The sequence below is a fragment of the Parasteatoda tepidariorum genome, chromosome X2 (assembly GCF_043381705.1).
Source record: "Parasteatoda tepidariorum isolate YZ-2023 chromosome X2, CAS_Ptep_4.0, whole genome shotgun sequence".
In the NCBI taxonomy this organism is placed as follows: domain Eukaryota; kingdom Metazoa; phylum Arthropoda; class Arachnida; order Araneae; family Theridiidae; genus Parasteatoda; species Parasteatoda tepidariorum.
This window is the reverse complement of record NC_092215.1, coordinates 57,817,366-57,826,809: the sequence shown is the minus strand read 5'-3', so window position 1 is coordinate 57,826,809 and position 9,444 is coordinate 57,817,366. Positions and strand designations below refer to the sequence as shown.

Sequence of the window (9,444 nt, the reverse complement as noted above, 5' to 3'; positions counted from 1 at the left end):
ACATGCTGGCCTTTATTGCATATTTACCGAACTATATTAATTGTCCACGGTGGGAGATTTCATTTTTGATGGACAAAGTTTACTAGTCATTTTTTTTATAAAAATAAATTATTTTTTTTAAAAATATTAAATAAAAAGTTACTATAAACATTTAACTAGGTAAAACTATAAAAATAACATTTAAATTGTTTAACAGCCATTAAAAATTATTTTGTGTCACAGACGTAGGGACGTCCACGGAGGGGATTTTGAAGTTATGTGCATTAAAAAATAAGAATGAAATATTAAATACTTTTAGCAGAAATGCATATGATTTGTTAGTTAGAACTTTACAAAAAATGGTGAAGAAAAATAATAAGAAATCTGCTGTATTTTCTAATATTTATTACTAAGGGTCTTAAAAAATCACCTTTTTGTGAGAATGACCCATATTTGTGTTTGCTGGAATGGGGAGGGGGGAATTTATGGGGGTGTTCCCATAAGGCTTGGGTGATGGGCACCTCTTCATAGGTTAGCCAATTACCAAACCATTTGTTTTTCCAAAAATGTTACTCTGTTCTGTGTACCCTTTAAAACGACTTGCAACGTAAGTATTAATTCTTCGTATGAAAAACCATGCTACACATCGTTATTCCAATAGCATAAGTAAGTAAACTTTAATAAACAAAACGCAATGTAATAGGTAGTAATTTTTATCCCCAGTAGATGGCAATACGATAGATTAAAAATTAAAGAATGGATTTGCCTGAGGGATTGCTAAATTTCACCCGGAATCAAAACAGGTTCGTGATCACGACTAATCTGTTCACGTTGCACTCTCTATTTCTCTTGTGATATTTCAGTTCAAAACATTCTTAGGAGTTTACTGAAGACAACTTCATATAAATATTTAAAAATATTCACTCAAGGATTACAACGATCTGTGCAATATATAATATCTGGAATATTTGTTGATAGTTTATAGAACAGAATCGTCAACAACGTGCTTTGTATTATTGTTGTTTTGAATGGTAAGTTGATTATTATGAATGAACGCTTTTATCTGTTTAATAGTATTTTTATCTTTCAAACGTAAACTGTAGTAAATGTTATCACTCATAAATCCTTCAAATTTGATTATACATAATTTGATTATGATTTACCAAATTAAATAGGTTTTAATATTTCTGAACCTATATATCTTGCAGATTAAAAACTTTCAAAAATATAATCTATGAATCACGTGCTGATTTTTGGTGCAATTCTCACTTGAAATACTCTTTTGAATAAAGTCGTATCTTTTAATTTTGTGTAGTTTCTTAAATCAATGCATATTTTACAATTATTTGAATGGAATTCACGTTTTAAATTATTAGTTTACTTCGTAGAGTTATGACCTAATGAAATGAGGTTTAATATTTTTGTACTTATTTTATTAGCCAGTATCTTGTAAGTTAAAATTTTCAAAAATATAATCATTCGTGCAATTTTTTTGATGTACTATTCGATTGAAATACTCTTAAATTATAAATTTTGTTGTTTCTCAAATCACCTATTAAAAATCAATTCATTAATAATTATTTTAATGGAATTCACTTTTTAAATTATTATTTGTTTTACATTTAAAAGAACTAATGTTAGAAATGAAACATTTTAATTTAAGTGTTTAATTTAAATTCTGAGAGAAACATTAAACAGGAAAATTTTTTCCTTTAATATGCCTGTTTACAGAATTCTTATTAACTATTTAAGAATTTAACTGACTGATTTTAATTAAAATCTAACTCAATAGTTTTCTTTAAAAATCAATTTTGATTGTATTTTTTGAAAATCTGTGTTAAATGTTCTTTATTTTAAAAGACGAGATTTTATCGAATTTTTGTTGCTCTTCATATTATCAGAATTATTTAAGAACTTTATTATGATGGTTATAAAACAGATATAAATATTTTTGTGTTGTTATCTCTAAATAATTTAACTAGGTGTTAAATTTTGTCTCTGGTGTTCCAATTTTTGAGGGGGTTGAATTTAAAATACATCAACAATATTTTTCAAAATTTCTCGAAATAAAAAAAAAAATCTTTCATCTGCAAAATAATTGATTATTTTTTTTCTCTTAACTAATTTTAAATTGATAATGATTCATGAAAGTTTAATTTTTTTTTCTCAAATATTAAGGAAGACTTTTTTAAATTTTTAATTATTGAGGAGGATAGATATACCTTCAGGTCAAAAAGACTCTTCATAATATATAAATGTTATGTAAACCTTTATTTAAATGTCGCCATTTACACTGATCACTATGTAATCATAAAGAACTGATTCTTTAATAGTTGTTATGAAAGATGATTCCTAATTTAATGAGTAATTAACTGTTAAAATTTAGTAAAAAAATTTTTTTTTAATAAGTTTTAAATTATAGTGGACTTGTTCCGAAAGAGTATAAGTTATGAAGTAATGCACTATAAATAATGTATTTTTTATTGCAGCTTTTCTAACATCTTTATAATATCTTAAGTATTAAAAAAAACTGAAAACATTTATTTATATATTTTGTCACAAAGCAACTGCTCTATATAAACATAAAATGTAATTTCTTAAATTAATATCTAAATGACAAAAAACTTTTTTCTTCGAAGTTAACGACTTTTTTATAACCTACTGACAGTTTTGCAGGTCGTATTTTAACCCACAGTCTTTTCTACATAGCAAAACCAGGTTTTCCATGTTATTAGAAAGGAAAAGAGTGTAATGAGGAGAAACTTTCTCCCAATTTTGCACATTTGCTAAACCACCACTGGGTTAAAAATTATAGTTTCATTTGAAATTGTTTTTAAATTTTCAAAATTAAACATTTTCAAGTTTTATTGGGAGTATTTGTATGTTTACATTTTTTGTGCAATGATTTGTTTTACTGTATGCTTCACTTAGTTGGTAATTGTACTTTATAAGATTTCCCAAACTTTTGGTATTCTTAATTTGCTGAAATCTCTCAAAAATTAAAAAAGGGTGCTTTTTTAAAAACAAGGTCACCTTCAGTTTTAAAGGGCACTGATCTTGCTAAATATTTTTAAAATATTTAGCTAAGGAATACTCAAATAAATATGAGAAATAATAATTATTAACTTAGCCTAAAAATAATTTGCAATTTGAAGTTCCTGGTTTCCGCAACTGCAATCACTTTTTTTAAAATAAAAAAACTCCTTTTTTCTGAATACAAGGGGATAACATTTTTACAGAAGGAGCAAAGAGGGTGCATTTACTTCTGTGAACCCTTCTAACCACTAAGGGGAACACTGAATTTGTTTCATTGTGTAAAAGTTAACCAAATATACCGCATAATTGTTTTTAATTAATCAGTGATAGACTATTTTAACTTAAAAGATCTGTTGTATACTTTAATATCTGGCAAATATTAATTGTGTTTGATTTGAAAGATTTCTTATAGGAGGAAACTCAAATGACTAAAAGAATAGTTTAAATTGAGACAAATATAAGAAAGTCAAATGTTTTTTCACATTTTCAAATAACTATTTTCATGTTATTTATTTTAGTTTTATTTAGTTATGATTTATTTATTTAGTTATGATAATCTATTATAATCTATTTTTAAATGAGATTTATATTGTCCTTTTTTTCCTAAATAAATACGTATGCTTTAGTTTTCCTGAATAAGTAAGTTTCTAAATACATATGAAAATTAATACTTATCTATGTTACCTCTTGCATGCCCAGTGGCATTTATTTTGCCATAAATCATGCTTACCTATCCCACCTGGTTTTTCATTATTTTCCTATGTTTACATTGTTCTTCCTCTTTTCCTTTTGCCTTCTGGTGCCCATGTTAATACTATTGATGAAATGGTAACCAGAGATCTTCGTAAAATGTGGATATCTTAATTTGGTAGCAAAATATGTTAAAATTATGTGTGCTATTATTATTTTTTATTGAACTACAAAATTTGTTTTAAAAAAATTTAATACATAGGCAATAATTTAAAGAGGTAGTTATTTGTTTGTTTAACAGAACATTTAACAAATGCTTCGTTCTTGAATGTTACTAAAAATTTAAGTAAATCGAATGAAAAATGAATAAATTACTGAGTTCACCATGAAGACATTTGCCTAATATCTATTATTATGTGGTAATTTTTTCTCTTTTAAAATGTGGTTAAGAGAAACTTTTTTAATTTTGTTCCTTTTTTAATTACAATTTATTAAATATTACAATAAGGTTTTAACTAAATTACCTAGGATAGTCTTCCAGGAAAGTTCCTAAAAGCATTTTAGAATTTTAAAAAAAAAAAAAAAGGTTTAGTTGCATGGGGTAAACCCTTAAAGACAAGTTAATCTATTAAATAAAGACATTTTGTAGGGAAAAAAAATATTATGAGCATGTTCGGCGGAAAATTGTAAATTGTGCGGTTTTCCACATCTGCTGCTTCTTTGCACAGTATTTAAAGTACTTTGCTATAGCAGAATTTTCAAACATTAAAATAAATATATATTCCTATAATTTTACTATCAGGAAAGACAATAAAGAAGAACATTATCCAGGCAATAGCACCCAAACATAAAATATTTGTTGAGTTATCTTGCAGAAATGTTAAGTCTGGACGTGAAAGTATTTTTCTATTTTCATTTGTTTCCTGGATTTTGTATCAATTTATAAACTAATTGAAGGGCTTTGTGCTGTAAGTCCACATTTACAAATTGTTGATTCGACAAATAAATTTTAAAAGTCAATTGCTTACAATTTCCCCCCTTCCACCAACCTCTTAGGAAAAGGAGAATTTTACATTTTTGCTCTAATCATATCAGATATATTGTCCACAGTTTAAAATGCAATAATTACGGGAAAACGAAAGAAAACACGGACTCTTCCTGGATATGGAATTTTGAACCCTATCCAGAAGACAAGGGAACTCCTGGATCAAGTATTGGGAGAATTTTGCCCTCATGGAGGACTTTGGATGGAACTAACCCACATTTGCTTTAGATAGTGAGGAAAACCACGAATATCTCCCACGGTTAGCCTGACGACAAGGGGGCCCTAACCCCATGATCTGTCCACCACTGAGGATATTTTACGTCAGCAATGTGGTTGACGCGAGCCGGGTGCGGAATTCGTATCGACCAGGTTCACCTCATTGCAAGGCGAACCCCTGAGCCATCACGACTCTGTGCTTAAGATCTCAGGACGTTTGGTCACCTTACCCTAGCCACTTACGACGATATTTCGGGGCATGAATCCTATGCAATTTTAATCCTGATTCATGATAATGCGCCTTAACTCCCCTAACAGTTAGTTGCAATATATATGTCACCCCTTGTTATATACAACATGTTTAAAAAAATTGAACATTACGACAAAAAATGGACTAAAAATGTCATTTAAAAAAAAAGAAAACTGTAGCTTGAAAAGAAAAACCGATTGCAGATTTGAAATCAGCGATACAAAAGTATCTAAAATCTGTTAAAATATCTCATGCAACTGGAAAACAATTCTCCAGTGTTATCTAACAAATCTACCCGATGTTATTTTAATTAAGGTAATAACTGAAAAGGAGATTAACACATAGGAATTTTTAATGACCTTAATCGTTGATTGAACTTTAGTTATAAACACCTCCGTGTTCTTATTTTATGAATACACCTACATTCACTTTCTTATTATTTAAAATTTTTTCGTTTTGTTAACTGAAGAAAAAGAATGATTTTAAAACTTTTTCTCTTCGTCATTTTTATAAATTTAATTTTTAACTAATCCTTTTTTCTTTCAACTTTAAAATTATTGTTGAACTTGGTCTATCAGAAATTTTTCTAATCCGAATACCTCTATTCAAGTCGATTCATAAGTGTTTATTTTAATTGAGATTTGTTTGTTTTTCTTAATTTTAGTAATATGCAATCATAATCTATTTCATATGAGGTTTTTAAAAATAAAAACGAACACTCTTTTAACTGCATGACGACATAAAAATAATCATTTTTGTGAGTGTTAGATAAACGTTTTGTTAGTTGCTGCTTGCTTTGATTTGACAAAAGAAAGTTGTTATTTTTGTTATCTCATTTATCATTTTATTATTACCAGTAAAGTTTGACCATGATGGTTTCCAAAAGGAAGTGCTTTATGCTATCTGTGCAGAAAAAATAGTGGTATCGTAACTAATAAAGACATATAGATCAATTAAATCAGCTATCGATTTAGAATTCTATGCTGCTTTGTGTAAAATTCTATGCTACTTTGTGTAAATAGTTTATTTTTTTAAAAAAGAAATGTTATCGTAGTTTGAATGGAATTCGGGTGAAAAGCTTGAGAAGAAATATAAATCAATTAAATCAGCTATCGATATAGAATTTTATGCTGCTTTGCACAAATCGTTCAAATTTTAAAAAAAGAAAGTATCGTACTTCGAATGGAATAGGTAGATAAGTTATCAAGGGATCTCTTTGGCAGAATGTTTTCAAGCTTTCTGCGACAAAACTCTTTAGCATTCATATCCTTCTGTAAGACTGTAAGATAGTTTCAATAATAACAAAGATGTATGTTACAGATTTAAATTAACAAAAAACACTGTTTTCCAAAAAGAAAAAAAAAGCATAATTATTTTCATTATAAATATTTTTATTCTAATATTATGGGCGATATCTCACTTTGTTAGGGAGAAAACCGCACTAATTCTTTCCAATATCGTATTTTGAAAATCATCACATTAAAAAAAATAATTTTACCGAAAAACAAATTGAAGATGAAGTCACTCGAATTGGACTCTTCAAAAGGGGTTACTCGTGTTTCGTTTCAAGGTTTGATTGTTGTAATAAATAATATCGGATTTTAAAAACTAGTATATGGAAGTCAAAAGCAATAATTGCCGAAAAAATGATTGATGCGTTGCCTTAAAAAGTAAATACTCGAATGCACGATTCGAATTTCCCATATCGTCTGAAATATATCGGGATAATTAAAAACCACGTGAAAATCAACAACTGCCAAAAACATAATCTAACCACTCTATGGATTTACGATACTATCGGCGTAAATTGAACGCCACAATAAGTGATTATTAAATGTGCGATTCAAATTTTATGCGTAAATTTCTGCAGAAATGAAAAATTCTTTCTGCAAGAACTCTGTAACGTTCTGCGACAATGTCGTCGTGTCACCGCCATTCTGCTACAGAGATTCAAATAAATCTGATAGATGTATAAATCGATTAAATCGGCTAACGATTCAGAATATATCATCGCTGCTTTGTAAACAGTTAATTAAAAAAAAAAAAAAAGCTTTTGCGATCGATAAACTGATTATTTTACCTATTAATGTTTGTTATTATTGATAGTAAAACATTAAATCTGGTTTAAATTGGGGTCTGTCGGAGTCCAGATTTTTGTAAATTTGAGGAAAATCCTCATGATTGTGTGAATCTAAAATTATAGTTCTCAACTAGGGTCCTGTTTTTGAGTTAAAATAAGATCCTGGTTTTGAAAAAAATGTACTGATTATACAAAAACAAATGTAAATAAATCTATAAAAGAGTAGTAATATTTAACAAAGAAGTATTATTTACACTTCACTAACACGGATGTAGATCACCGGATAATGTGATATGGTAAGTAAAATCGATCATCGCGGCTATTCAATCACGAAGTTGAAAAATTATGAACGGATAAATAAAAAGAAATTTTTACGTTGCGGGGGCATTCTATCAATTGTCGCAATTATGATCTTGCCTGACTTAGATAAAATGAACAACTTTCTTCAAATACGAAATCTCAATTAAAAAACTTTCTGCAATCCTGTAAATAATTTAAACCCTTTCGTTGCCAATTCACTTTGGTAGAATTTGTTTGAAAAAAATGTTTTTTTTTTTTGTAAATGTTTTAATTTTTATAAAACTCTATATTGACTAACACAGGGATGAGTGTACAGCTGAAAATAAAAACCGAAGAATGTTATGTGCAAAAACACTTTAACCAGTTGAAAAAATACCTGAAATTTGAGCAAGAAAAAAGTGTATGTAGGAAACATACATCCAAAGAAGAAAAAAGAGTTTTAATAATCAATGTTTCAATCAATCCAAGTTTTATAATCAATGTTTTAATAAAAATAATGATGCAAGATTTTATTTTATTTATTTATTTTTTAAAGCAGATAATTTTGTATGCTTTGTCTTAAAAGGAAAAAAAAAACTTAATTATAAAAAAAATGAAAAATGAACTGTATAATTTAGTATGGATGATTTTAAATCTCAATCTACAGGCAAGAAATTAATGAAACAGGAAATTAATGATAAACAACAAACAAGAAATTAATGATAAATCAAACGAAAGAATATAGAATTTTAAAAAAGAATACCTCGTATTAAATAAATTAAAAGAAATATTAATTTCAAGTATTATTTCGTTTTTTTTTTTTTTTTTTTTTTTTTTTTTTTTTTTTTTTTTTTTTTTGCTTTCTTTATTTCATAACATTATTAACCAATTAGATATTGCTATATAGGTTTCTACATCATTACGAACGACGAAAATCGGATTTATCGCTTGACCAAGCATAAGAAAATGACAATTTTAAATTTTTTTTTTGCCTGCCCTCTTAAACCAATATTTAAATCAGGGATTATTACGTGTAATTTATTTATCTAACGTGTTTCTGAATTTATAAGTTTCATTTATTTGTAAATTATTGAAGGGTATATTTAGTTGAATTCAGTGCCCTGAAACTGAATTAACTATTTGCGATAGAAATTTTCCTCTAATATTTATTTATTTGTTATTTTTTTAAAGAAACGCGATAAGATATGGTAATGTTTTTAAAGATTGTCATATTGTATGACTTTATAGGTTTCATTTATTTATAAAACCCTGTATTGTATTTTTAACAGAATTAAGAATTATTGTTTTGTATATTTAGTTAAATTCAATGCTTTTTAACTCAATAAATGAATGTTATCATATCACAGAATGTTATCAACGTTTCAATAAAAATATCGGTGCGAAATTTTTTCATTTATTTATATTTAGTGAATATGAATCTCAATGTGTGATTTTTAAATCACGCAAATACGGTTTGATTTTAAAGTCGCTTGAATACGAAACGCGATTTTAAATCTCTTTATTACGAGTCGCGATGTATGGTATTCAATCATGTGAATGTAATTTTAAATCTCGTTTTGCATTGGAAAATCTCGACAAAATTTTTGTAGAAAAGTTTTTTTTCCTCGGGAATTCGAAAAATACAAACCGTTTTTGAAAAGATGTTTCCCAGCTACAGGTTATTGAAGAATACTGCTTTGGGGTCAACATGAAAGGCGAAAAGGGAAAAAAGTATTTAATAAAAAAACAAATGAGAATAAATGAGATAAATTTGATTTTTTTAAAAAACTTTCCTCCTTGATGAGGTATTTTATGATAAAAACATTCAAGTTTTAGATTTTAATATTTTTTTTTTATTCGAAAAAAGAC

At 27.4% G+C, this 9,444-nt stretch overlaps 1 protein-coding gene across 3 annotated transcripts in view; it reads left to right on the top strand.

The window, feature by feature from the left end:
• The first annotated feature begins 524 nt into the window (after positions 1–524).
• The window catches only part of LOC107456878 (tyrosine-protein phosphatase 10D), a 96,415-nt gene continuing 87,495 nt past the window's right edge, over positions 525–9,444 (top strand). For 2 of the 3 annotated variants that reach the window (XR_011638411.1, XM_071188425.1), the window contains exon 1: positions 534–1,010. The gene's annotated coding sequence lies outside the window, so the exon portion shown is untranslated. Of the gene's footprint in view, positions 1,011–9,444 lie in introns of all 3 variants that reach the window. The other variant, XM_016074848.4, reaches the window with a different exon arrangement.